Source organism: Ranitomeya imitator, chromosome 3, assembly GCF_032444005.1.
Source record: "Ranitomeya imitator isolate aRanImi1 chromosome 3, aRanImi1.pri, whole genome shotgun sequence".
Classification (NCBI taxonomy): Eukaryota; Metazoa; Chordata; class Amphibia; order Anura; family Dendrobatidae; genus Ranitomeya; species Ranitomeya imitator.
The window spans coordinates 185,723,712-185,737,588 of record NC_091284.1 but is presented as its reverse complement, the minus strand read 5'-3'; the positions used below and the strand labels follow the sequence as shown (position 1 = coordinate 185,737,588).

The following is a 13,877-nucleotide window of genomic DNA, read 5'->3' as shown; positions in this document are numbered from 1 at the left end:
AGCTAGAAGATCGTTGGGTACAGCCGGGACCAGCTGCTTCGAAAGCATCACCAAACCAGGGATTCAAGCTTCAGGAGGCTAATTTGCATATTCCAGGTGCCTTCTGGGAGAAGCGAAGTCTCCCTAAGCTAGAAGATCGTTGGGTACAGCCGGGACCAGCTGCTTCGAAAGCATCACCAAACCAGGGATTCAAGCTTCAGGAGGCTAATTTGCATATTCCAGGTGCCTTCTGGGAGAAGCGAAGTCTCCCTAAGCTAGAAGATCGTTGGGTACAGCCGGGACCAGCTGCTTCGAAAGCATCACCAAACCAGGGATTCAAGCTTCAGGAGGCTAATTTGCATATTCCAGGTGCCTTCTGGGAGAAGCGAAGTCTCCCTAAGCTAGAAGATCGTTGGGTACAGCCGGGACCAGCTGCTTCGAAAGCATCACCAAACCAGGGATTCAAGCTTCAGGAGGCTAATTTGCATATTCCAGGTGCCTTCTGGGAGAAGCGAAGTCTCCCTAAGCTAGAAGATCGTTGGGTACAGCCGGGACCAGCTGCTTCGAAAGCATCACCAAACCAGGGATTCAAGCTTCAGGAGGCTAATTTGCATATTGCAGGTGCCTTCTGGGAGAAGCGAAGTCTCCCTAAGCTAGAAGATCGTTGGGTACAGCCGGGACCAGCTGCTTCGAAAGCATCACCAAACCGAATTTTTGCCTGTAGGACATTATTGCAAGAGAGCTTGGCTGAGTAGATTACACAAGAAGGAAAACACACAGCAAGTCAGCAGGATCTAGGAGCAACATGGCAGATGTGACAACCTACATGGTGAGCTGCAGCATGTGCTACATGTTCACAGATCGACCAGAAGAAGAATCCAATTTCACCTGTCAGAAGTGTAGACTAGTGGCCCTTTTAGAAGAAAAGGTGCGGGGTCTGGAAGAAAGAATAGCAACTTTGAAACTCATCAAAGAGAATGAAGACTTTCTAGACAGAACAGAAGCATCTCTACTGGTCACAGAAGGTGCAAAAAGTGTCAGAGAACCTCCAAAAGCAGATGAGTGGAAGCATGTGACCAAAAGAAGCAAGAAGACCATGGAGAAATCACCAACCACACAACTGAAGAACCGATATCAAATCTTTGTAGAGGATGAAGATGGCACACCTAAGAATGAAGCAATACCAGCAAGCAAAAAAGAAAAGGGCACACAGCAACAAGTGACAGCAAAAAGTACAGCCAAGAAGCAACGAAGAGTGGTGGTGGTGGGAGACTCACTACTGAGAGGCACCGAAGCAGCCATCTGCAGACCGGACATAACTGCAAGAGAAGTATGCTGCCTTCCAGGTGCGATGATCAAGGATGTGACCGATAGGATACCAAAGCTCTTCAGCTCCAAGGACGTCCACCCATTTCTTCTGATACATGTTGGCACCAATGACACGGCAAGGAAGGACCTACCGACAATCTGCAAGGACTTTGAAGAGTTGGGGAAGAAAGTAAAGGAACTGGATGCACAGGTAGTTTTTTCTTCTATCCTTCCAGTAGATGGGCATGGCACCAGGAGATGGAACAGGATCCTTGATGCAAACAACTGGCTAAGACGATGGTGCAGACAACAAGGATTTGGATTCCTGGACCACGGTGTGAATTACTGGTATGATGGACTCCTCGCCAGAGACGGACTACACCTCAACAAACCTGGGAAACACACATTCGCCAGAAGACTCGCTACACTCATCAGGAGGGCGTTAAACTAGAAGAAGAGGGGACGGGAAGAAAAACATTAGACTCGAACAAAGACGACCCAGGAAAACATACTCAGAAGGGAGGTAAGAACATTTCTAAAACAATCCACAGTGAGGAGATTGGAACAAAACAAAATCCTCTAAACTGCATGCTCGCAAACGCCAGAAGCCTGACAAACAAGATGGAAGAACTAGAAGCAGAAATATCTACAGGTAACTTTGACATAGTGGGAATAACCGAGACATGGTTAGATGAAAGCTATGACTGGGCAGTTAACTTACAGGGTTACAGTCTGTTTAGAAAGGATCGTAAAAATCGGAGAGGAGGAGGGGTTTGTCTCTATGTAAAGTCTTGTCTAAAGTCCACTTTAAGGGAGGATATTAGCGAAGGGAATGAGGATGTCGAGTCCATATGGGTTGAAATTCATGGAGGGAAAAATGGTAACAAAATTCTCATTGGGGTCTGTTACAAACCCCCAAATATAACAGAAAGCATGGAAAGTCTACTTCTAAAGCAGATAGATGAAGCTGCAACCCATAATGAGGTCCTGGTTATGGGGGACTTTAACTACCCGGATATTAACTGGGAAACAGAAACCTGTGAAACCCATAAAGGCAACAGGTTTCTGCTAATAACCAAGAAAAATTATCTTTCACAATTGGTGCAGAATCCAACCAGAGGAGCAGCACTTTTAGACCTAATACTATCTAATAGACCTGACAGAATAACAAATCTGCAGGTGGTTGGGCATTTAGGAAATAGCGACCACAATATTGTGCAGTTTCACCTGTCTTTCACTAGGGGGACTTGTCAGGGAGTCACAAAAACACTGAACTTTAGGAAGGCAAAGTTTGAACAGCTTAGAGATGCCCTTAATCTGGTAGACTGGGACAATATCCTCAGAAATGAGAATACAGATAATAAATGGGAAATGTTTAAGAACATCCTAAATAGGCAGTGTAAGCGGTTTATACCTTGTGGGAATAAAAGGACTAGAAATAGGAAAAACCCAATGTGGCTAAACAAAGAAGTAAGACAGGCAATTAACAGTAAAAAGAAAGCATTTGCACTACTAAAGCAGGATGGCACCATTGAAGCTCTAAAAAACTATAGGGAGAAAAATACTTTATCTAAAAAACTAATTAAAGCTGCCAAAAAGGAAACAGAGAAGCACATTGCTAAGGAGAGTAAAACTAATCCCAAACTGTTCTTCAACTATATCAATAGTAAAAGAATAAAAACTGAAAATGTAGGCCCCTTAAAAAATAGTGAGGAAAGAATGGTTGTAGATGACGAGGAAAAAGCTAACATATTAAACACCTTCTTCTCCACGGTATTCACGGTGGAAAATGAAATGCTAGGTGAAATCCCAAGAAACAATGAAAACCCTATATTAAGGGTCACCAATCTAACCCAAGAAGAGGTGCGAAACCGGCTAAATAAGATTAAAATAGATAAATCTCCGGGTCCGGATGGCATACACCCACGAGTACTAAGAGAACTAAGTAATGTAATAGATAAACCATTATTTCTTATTTTTAGTGACTCTATAGCGATAGGGTCTGTTCCGCAGGACTGGCGCATAGCAAATGTGGTGCCAATATTCAAAAAGGGCTCTAAAAGTGAACCTGGAAATTATAGGCCAGTAAGTCTAACCTCTATTGTTGGTAAAATATTTGAAGGGTTTCTGAGGGATGTTATTCTGGATTATCTCAATGAGAATAACTGTTTAACTCCATATCAGCATGGGTTTATGAGAAATCGCTCCTGTCAAACCAATCTAATCAGTTTTTATGAAGAGGTAAGCTATAGACTGGACCACGGTGAGTCATTGGATGTGGTATATCTCGATTTTTCCAAAGCGTTTGATACCGTGCCGCACAAGAGGTTGGTACACAAAATGAGAATGCTTGGTCTGGGGGAAAATGTGTGTAAATGGGTTAGTAACTGGCTTAGTGATAGAAAGCAGAGGGTGGTTATAAATGGTATAGTCTCTAACTGGGTCGCTGTGACCAGTGGGGTACCGCAGGGGTCAGTATTGGGACCTGTTCTCTTCAACATATTCATTAATGATCTGGTAGAAGGTTTACACAGTAAAATATCGATATTTGCAGATGATACAAAACTATGTAAAGCAGTTAATACAAGAGAAGATAGTATTCTGCTACAGATGGATCTGGATAAGTTGGAAACTTGGGCTGAAAGGTGGCAGATGAGGTTTAACAATGATAAATGTAAGGTTATACACATGGGAAGAGGGAATCAATATCACCATTACACACTGAACGGGAAACCACTGGGTAAATCTGACAGGGAGAAGGACTTGGGGATCCTAGTTAATGATAAACTTACCTGGAGCAGCCAGTGCCAGGCAGCAGCTGCCAAGGCAAACAGGATCATGGGGTGCATTAAAAGAGGTCTGGATACACATGATGAGAGCATTATACTGCCTCTGTACAAATCCCTAGTTAGACCGCACATGGAGTACTGTGTCCAGTTTTGGGCACCGGTGCTCAGGAAGGATATAATGGAACTAGAGAGAGTACAAAGGAGGGCAACAAAATTAATAAAGGGGATGGGAGAACTACAATACCCAGATAGATTAGCGAAATTAGGATTATTTAGTCTAGAAAAAAGACGACTGAGGGGCGATCTAATAACCATGTATAAGTATATAAGGGGACAATACAAATATCTCGCTGAGAATCTGTTTATACCAAGGAAGGTGACGGGCACAAGGGGACATTCTTTGCGTCTGGAGGAGAGAAGGTTTTTCCACCAACATAGAAGAGGATTCTTTACTGTTAGGGCAGTGAGAATCTGGAATTGCTTGCCTGAGGAGGTGGTGATGGCGAACTCAGTCGAGGGGTTCAAGAGAGGCCTGGATGTCTTCCTGGAGCAGAACAATATTGTGTCATACAATTATTAGGTTCTGTAGAAGGACGTAGATCTGGGTATTTATTATGATGGAATATAGGCTGAACTGGATGGACAAATGTCTTTTTTCGGCCTTACTAACTATGTTACTATGTTACTATGTAATGTTCTCACAGTTCTTTCTGTCCTCTATAAAGGTGGGACACAAACCCTTATGACAGGTGACTCGAGCCTTTTCACAGGGTCTCTATCACAACTTGGGCTCTATGTGTCACTGTGTCTCCTGGGTATTAGGGCGGACAGGTTACGTGTAATAATCCAGCTGTCCTGCCGGTTTCTGCTGTGTCTCCTAGACATAACCTCGATCTTCCAGCTACCGGGAATCTGCTCGCCACAGGGAGATAGCCCATACGCTGTTGTCCTCCCATGTTGTCACTCTCCTGTGCTTCACTCTCCTTTACGCTCACTATAAGCCATTCTTCCTTCTCTGTTTCCCTGTCCAGGAGCTGCAGCACCTCTGGCTGCACGGCCCCTCACAAGTCTCTCTTCTTTGCTCCTCCTGCCAGAGGCTGCAGGCCTCCACGTCTGCTCAGCTATTCTCCTATCGTTCCAGCTCTGCCATAGCTGAAGTTCTGTGACAAGCTCCTCTCTGGCTTTTTCCAACTCTCCTCTCAGCCTCAAACTGCTCCAGTCTGCTGTCTGGTTTTCTCTTTCTCTCTTCCTACTCACTGACTGATTTCCCTACAAACCAGAATGTATATATAGGGAAGTTCCCCTTAAACTGGGTTTAGAGCTCCCCCTTCTGGCCTGGAGTGTGAACATGTGTGCTTTGTGGTTACCTGATAGAAGAGATGTTCCCTTGCTTCCAAGCGTGACATCACTCTCCCCAGCGATGCCACTGTAATAACCAGGACCCTGGGGTGTTACACTCCCCTCCTTTAAATCCAGTACTCCCGGACTGGGAAAAGAAGAACAACAATACAGGTTATTAGAAGACTTACAAAATTTTGGGAAATGCATTTCAACAGGTAAAATGGATATAAAACTTTGTCTTCCCTTTATGGGAGGTAATTAATCTTTAAACGTTACATAACTTTACTACAAGGTATAAATAACTTTCACAAATATAAAACTTGTCTATGATATACTATAGAATGGAAACTACCCTTCATTGGTATACTATCTTTAAGGCTTCCTTTAATCAAAATGCAAAAAAAAAACTTCAGCTTTACTTCTCATTTGCTAGCTCTCATTCTATAATTCTTCAACAATATCTGCATACTTTTCCTATCTCACATACAAAACACTATGTACTTCCTTGACAGTGTAACTTTTCTGACTGTATTAAACACTATCACTTTATTAAACTAAGTGCAACAAATTCAATGTTCATTTAAAAGTGCAATCAATATTCAAGTCATAAACCCCCAACGTAGGACTTGGGCAGGCTACAAGTCATATATGCAGACCCGGTGTTCAGCCATGCCAAATGGTTTTGCTCTTCAGGTTTCAAGAACAAATCAACATTTAAAGCAACATTATAAACAGTTTCTTTAAAGGTTCTTTGTAAAACCAGTAGGAAGCACCTAAAGAGGTGCCAACTATTTACAAGAGAGTTTGTAGACCATTCACTGTCCATGGCCTCAGTGTCTTTAAAGAAATTAACTTTTTGAAGCCGAAACCTTACCAGGTTAATTGAAACGTTTATACTTTAGCAACTTTAACATTCATCAGTCATTTTGTCTTGTGGATTCAGCTTTTATTTTTCCAAGGTAGCACCTGCACAGTACAGTCTACTAGCCGGGAGCTCAAACGTGTGCCAGGTACAACGTAAAGTTCATCAGTACCCACGATAGGAGTCTGGATGCTCCTTGAGTTCTGTTCTACTGCAGTTTGAGTAGCTTTAAAACCCGTGATGATTTGTGCTTTGCTGGGGGCAGGTGCAGGGTTTACCTTGCCATGTAATGGTGCCGGTAGAAAAACGCAAAAAAATGCGAGCGGATTTCCTGCTAAAGTAGTCCGGATTTGCTCAGGAAAATTCTGCTATCTTTCCTGAACGTGTGCACATAGCCTTATACATCCCAGTTATGGTGGCACACAGCAGATGTACAGGAACCGCCTCTGTTATACAGTTGATGCTCCACTATAACTGGGATAACGGCTAACATGTATTTGCATATAGCTATAGAGTGTAGAGTGGGCCCTTAGGGTCAATCCATCTTGTGAGTCCCAGAAACCTCAGTCTGGGGCTTTTAGTGACATCTGTGTGGGATCCATACTACTTACACATCATTATTTTAAAATGTACATGATGAAATACAGTTTGTTGGGTTAACAATGGCAATACATCAGTAAAAATACGATGCAATACTGATGTTCTATATGGGATGCCTTTTTTTTTGCTCATCCACTTGAATGGGCAAGCCTGATATGGGAAAGAAAAATACATGCTGCAATTATTTCACACAGACTATCGGCCCACGTGAAAAATTTGTCTTCTGAAAAGCCCTATTGAATTACATTAGTCAGTTAGTCAGTGTGCTGTCCAATTTTTACTTGGACAGCACTTGTCTGTATAATATGGTCATCTAAACTAGCCCATATACTGATTTTTCTGAGGCAGAATGAACAAATAAACAAGAGTTTAAGAATTACTTTTTTTACGCCATTCACTGTTCAGTTTAAGTGATAAGTCAGCTTTATTCTTTGGGTCAGTATGATTACAGCCAGTGGGGTAACTTGAAGCCTGTGGGACCCAGTGCTAAATCTCAGACGGGGCCCTCATAAAATCATAGAATCACAAAAAAGTGAGAGCTGGAAGGGACCTCTAGGGTCATCATGTCCAATGGTCTGCTAAATGCAGGATTCATTAAACCATCTCAGACAGATGTCTGTCCCAACTCTGTTTGAAGATTTCCATTGAAGGAGAATTCACCACCTCTCGTGGCAGCCTGTTCCACTCATTGATCACCCTCAATGTCAAAAAGTTTTTGATAATATCTAATCTGTATCTTCTGCCTTTCATTTTCTTTTCATTGCTTCTCGTGTTTCCATGTGCAAATGAGAATAAAGACGATCCCTCTACGCTGTGACATCCCTTCAGGTTTAGACTGTGCAGTCTTTGGATAGCAGTTGGGACAGCCATAGGAACAGGTTCAGACTATGCCAAAAGAACGGCAACAGGGACAGGTTCAGACTGTGCGGTCTATGGATAGCAGACTGGATGGCCAACGGGACAGGTACAGGCTATGCCGACATGATAGCAACAGGGACAAGTTCAGACTGTGCGGTCTATAGATAGCAGACTGGACGGCCAATGGGACAGGTACAGGCTATGCCGACATGATAGCAACAGGGACAAGTTCAGACTGTGCGGTCTATAGATAGCAGACTGGACGGCCAATGGGACAGGTACAGGCTATGCCGACATGATAGCAACAGGGACAGATTCAGACTGTGCAGTCTTTGGATAGCAGACGGGACAGCTACAGAGGATGAGTTCAAACAATGCTGACAGGATGGCCAGGTAAGACTCACTGGTCTCATAAAACAGTTTCAGGGTAAGGTCGACACCGAAGTGGTCACAGGAACAAGGATAAACTATACTGAACTAATGGGACATATGATATGGGAATAAGTTAAACAGACTAAGGACAGAGGACCTGGTAACATACAATGGCACAACCCTAACACTATGCTACTATGCTATAGTGGTTGCTCAGGCACCTCCCAATTGGGGAGAATGCCTTTTATACACGTGTGCGTGCTGCCCCTATAAGTACAGGGGAGTATGCGCACATGCGCACTATGCATGTCGCTGAGAACAGTGTCGCGTGCACAGGAAAGGAGGAGGGAGCAAGCGGAGAAACTGCTGTGGCCTGGACGGCGAGTAAACTGGAGTCAGTGCATGGAGGGAGGAGGGGGAACCAGGCGGAGATGTAAGCAGACATTACAGAATCAATATAAACTTCAGCTCGCCTTGCAAAAATCAAGCCCTGGAGAAAACTGTCAGCATCGTTAAAGGATAAGCTTTATCATTCTATACAATATTAGGACATACGGTGGTGAGAATAGGTTACTTGATTTTTTTTTTGCGTTATAAAATGATAGTGAATAGAGCTGACTGACATTTCTTTCTCACCTTTCTTCACAGGTGTATCTAACAATTAAAATGTTCACATCCCACTTGCAGCTGCAGCCATTCTACTGATCTCAGCAGAGCTGCCATCTCGACGAGTGAAAGCTTATTATAGGCCAAGTCTCTTATACTCTGGTAGTAAATATTTGTCTGGCAGGAAATGTCAAGGCCAGCTCCTTCCAGTATCTTATGATATCTATTCCGTCAATGACTGTGGTTTATATTTCTGCTCTTAGCGGAATTAGTAATGCTCTGGCAGCTGTTGCATTTCATAATTCAATTTCGTTGATATTTCGGGGATAAAGCACTCATTGATTAGTTTCTAGAAATAATGAACAATTTACCAGTTTTATTAAATGGTCAATGTCACTTCAGTAAACTTTTTTATAAATGAATAGTACAAGTTAATATAAGAAAATGTGTAATGTATGCTTCTTTCAACACTCATGCTTCTTAAAGTCATTTCATAATTCATGAGAGAGCACTGTAGGATCAGATTACAGCTCCCTTTTGAAATCTAAGGCAAGGAAGAGCAAAGTGAGAGAGAGGCAGAGAAATACATGGAGTGGGTGCTACTGTTTTCTAGTAAATGTTTTATGTCACCTCAGTGCTAGATTCACAGCTACACTGCACAATACTGCTGTATAATGTCCCACATGTTGCTGTTGACCCTAAACAGGTGATATAGAGACAGAAGAGTCAGAAAGTTTTACGTCTACTAGCTCAGAGGTAACTGAAAATTATAGCTAGAGGGAAAACTGGGGAAACATGCAAGATTCAAGTCACATACAGTAACTGCCAGAAATAGTGCTATTCCTCATATACTGACGCTTATTCTGAAAATACATCTGAAACAACAGGTTTACACAACGGCCGAGGTGCTAAAGTAGCGCTATATTTTAAGTGAAGCTACTTGGCAATCCAAGGGAATGATAATAACCATGTCAGTGCAAAGCATGAAAGAAAATTCTGTGTACAAATCATGGAAAAGAAAAACTCAAAATTAGTCAAATGTTCTTGCTTAACAATCCATTTAAATTATTTTGCTTTAGAAATATGGATTTTTTTGGACGATGTAAATATGTCTCAGAACAGCTGGCAAAGTACCTCCATGAACAGCACCAGCAAAGTGCTTGTTATAAACATAAGGACCAAATCATAACTTGCACGTTTTTTTAAATCACTGTTTTGTGATATTCATTGATGTCTTTGCAAATGGCAAAAATGGCATGTACGGTTCATGAATTTTGCCCAAAATAAAAAAAAATATTTGTTTTTTTATCTATAGAGCGACTTTTCAGCTAAAAAAGTCTCATGTTCTCTTAAAATGTTGCAAAATTTGTGGAACAAAATCAGACATACATAATATCTCTCCAGGAAAGAAAGGGAGCAAATTTTTTGTGACTTTTTAAAAAGTCACAATTGATGAATCAACTGAAACCGTGGAAAGCCCAAACCTGCCAACAATGGAAAAACAACAACAGGTAAACACATATAGAATATCCTTTAAAAAGGCCCAAATTAAAAGAAGAGTACAGCACAAAATAAAAATAGGTAAATAAAATACCAAAAAAGGTGCAAAAGCAATAAGTCTAGACCATAGTGTCAACACTGTGCCCCAATAAACAAGCAGAAAATCCCACATAATAATAAAAATAATATTTATTTATATAGCGCCAACATATTCCGCAGCGCTTTACAGTTTAACAGTTTCAAACATAAACAGTAACAACGTTAACAATACAATAATTAAACATATGGGTAATATCGTGTATTATTCTTGAGCTGTGACACTATTGAGTCGCCCAGCCAGGGCAGTGGGGTACTCGGTACCAGGTGCGGTCTGCAGGGGGGATGTCACAGTGGCTGCGACCCGGTCCATGGCCCGGGAGCTCAACGTTAAAGGAGAACGATCTTTAAAGGGGAAAATGTTTATGAGTCGGTTGTGACGCCACCTGTGGTGTTTCGTCAGTAGTGGGACCGACGCTGCGTTGAAGGGGTCCCCTGGGGGATGTTGTGACAGCACGGGTGTTACACTTCCTACAGGTGAAGTGGGGTCCCCAGGGGTCCTAAGATGTGTGGCAAGGTGGTGAATCCCGACGAATAAGTGGAGGACACAAGTTGTAAGTCTTTACCTGGTTTACTGTAGTTAGCAGGCCACAGTCCAGGGTACCAGGCACGGATGATGGTATGGCCCATCCGGCTCAGAGGTAATTGAGGGTTCCCTTTTCCAGTAGAGTTCCATGAGCCTTTCCAACTAGCGCCTGCTGTGTATGAAGTCCCTGCTGCCTGAAGCTTTCTGCAGAGTCCTGAGACAGGTACCTGCATGACGGGCAGCTTGAGCCATTTTACAGGGACTCTATCATGCCCCAGGCTCCTCAAGTGCTGCTGCGTCTCAGGTGTGGTGTGGGCCAATCACATAAACTTCTTAGTCCTCCGGTTCTGCCAAGTGTCGTACAGCTCCACTAAGGCCTCAGGCTCCCAGTACCCGGCTTCTGCACTATGGCTCTGAGGGTGCCCAGTCACAGTTCCCCTCTGAGCCCCATAAGTGACCCCATATTGGAAACTAGAACCCCCAAGGAACTTATCTAGATGTGTTTGGAGAACTTTGAACCCCCAAGTGTTTCACTACAGTTTATAACGCAGAGCCGTGAAAATAAAAAATCTTTTTTCCACAAAAATTATTTTTTAGCCCCCAGTTTTGAATTTTCCCAAGGGTAACAGGAGAAATTGGACCCCAAAAGTTGTTGTCCAATGTGTCCTGAGTACGTTAATACCCCAAATGTTGGGGTAAACCCCTGTTTGGGGCACGGGAGAGCTTGGAAGGGAAGAAGCACTGTTTTATTTTTTCAACGCAGAATTGGCTGGAATTGAGATCGGACGCCATGTCGCGTTTGGAGAGCCCCTGATGTGCCTAAACAGTGGAAACCCCCCCAATTATAACTGAAACCCTAATCAAAACACACCCCTAACCCTAATCTCAACGGTAACCCTAACCACACATCTAACCCTGACACACCCCTAATCCCAACCCTATTCCCAACCGTAAATGTAATCCAAACCCTAACTTTAGCCCCAACCCTAACCCTAACTTTAGCCCCAACCCTAACCCTAACTTTAGCCCCAACCCTAACTGTAGCCCTAACCTTAACCCTAACTGTAGCCCTAACCCTAGCCCTAACCCTAGCCCTAGCCCTAGCTCTAACCCTAGCCCTAACCCTAGCCCTAACCCTAGACCTATACCTAACCCTAACCCTAGCCCTATCCCTAACCCTAGCCCTAACCCTAACCCTAATGTTAAAATGGAAATATATATGCTTTTTTTAATTTTTAAATTTTTCCCTAACTAAGGGGTTGATGAAGGGGGATTTGACTTACTATTTATAGTGGGTTTTTATTGGATTTTTATGACTGGCAGCCGTCACACACTTAAAGACGCTTTTTATTGCAAAAAATATTTTTTGCGTTACCACATTTTGAGAGCTATAATTTTTCCATATTTTGGTCCACAGAGTCATGTGAGGTCTTGTTTTTTGCAGGACGAGTTGGCGTTTTTAGTGATTACATTTTTGGGCACGTGACATTTTTTGATCGCTTTTTATTCCGATTTTTGTGAAGCAGAATTACCAAAAACCAGCTATTCATGAATTTATTTTCGGGGGGGGGGGGGGGGGGAAGGCGTTTATACCGTTCCGCGTTTGGTAAAATGGATAAAGCAGTTTTATTCTTCGAGTCAGTACGATTACAGCGATACCTCATTTATATTTTTTTTAATGTTTTGGCGCTTTTATACTATAAAAAGTATTTTAGAGAAAAAATAATTATTTTTGCATTGCTTTATTCTGAGGACTATAACTTTTTATTTTTTCGCTGATGATGCTGTATGGCAGCTTGTTTTTTGCATGACAAGATGACATTTTCAGTGGTACCATGTATATTTATATATTTACATATATTTTTTGATCGCGTGTTATTCCACTTATTGTTCGGCGGTACAGAGGAATTAGTAATGCTCTGGCAGCTGTTGCATTTCATAATTCAATTTCGTTGATATTTCGGGGATAAAGCACTCATTGATTAGTTTCTAGAAATAATGAACAATTTACCAGTTTTATTAAATGGTCAATGTCACTTCAGTAAACTTTTTTATAAATGAATAGTACAAGTTAATATAAGAAAATGTGTAATGTATGCTTCTTTCAACACTCATGCTTCTTAAAGTCATTTCATAATTCATGAGAGAGCACTGTAGGATCAGATTACAGCTCCCTTTTGAAATCTAAGGCAAGGAAGAGCAAAGTGAGAGAGAGGCAGAGAAATACATGGAGTGGGTGCTACTGTTTTCTAGTAAATGTTTTATGTCACCTCAGTGCTAGATTCACAGCTACACTGCACAATACTGCTGTATAATGTCCCACATGTTGCTGTTGACCCTAAACAGGTGATATAGAGACAGAAGAGTCAGAAAGTTTTACGTCTACTAGCTCAGAGGTAACTGAAAATTATAGCTAGAGGGAAAACTGGGGAAACATGCAAGATTCAAGTCACATACAGTAACTGCCAGAAATAGTGCTATTCCTCATATACTGACGCTTATTCTGAAAATACATCTGAAACAACAGGTTTACACAACGGCCGAGGTGCTAAAGTAGCGCTATATTTTAAGTGAAGCTACTTGGCAATCCAAGGGAATGATAATAACCATGTCAGTGCAAAGCATGAAAGAAAATTCTGTGTACAAATCATGGAAAAGAAAAACTCAAAATTAGTCAAATGTTCTTGCTTAACAATCCATTTAAATTATTTTGCTTTAGAAATATGGATTTTTTTGGACGATGTAAATATGTCTCAGAACAGCTGGCAAAGTACCTCCATGAACAGCACCAGCAAAGTGCTTGTTATAAACATAAGGACCAAATCATAACTTGCACGTTTTTTTAAATCACTGTTTTGTGATATTCATTGATGTCTTTGCAAATGGCAAAAATGGCATGTACGGTTCATGAATTTTGCCCAAAATAAAAAAAAATATTTGTTTTTTTATCTATAGAGCGACTTTTCAGCTAAAAAAGTCTCATGTTCTCTTAAAATGTTGCAAAATTTGTGGAACAAAATCAGACATACATAATATCTCT

General features: G+C 41.8%; 1 long non-coding RNA gene across 1 annotated transcript in view; it reads left to right on the top strand.

Annotated features, from left to right (window-relative positions):
- LOC138671989 (uncharacterized) overlaps positions 1 to 9,142 on the top strand; it is a 46,033-nt gene extending 36,891 nt beyond the window's left edge. Inside the window, exon 4 of the long non-coding RNA XR_011319517.1 lies at positions 8,758 to 9,142. This is a non-coding gene — a long non-coding RNA (uncharacterized lncRNA). The remainder of the gene's footprint in view (positions 1 to 8,757) is intronic.
- The last annotated feature ends 4,735 nt before the right edge of the window (positions 9,143 to 13,877 follow it).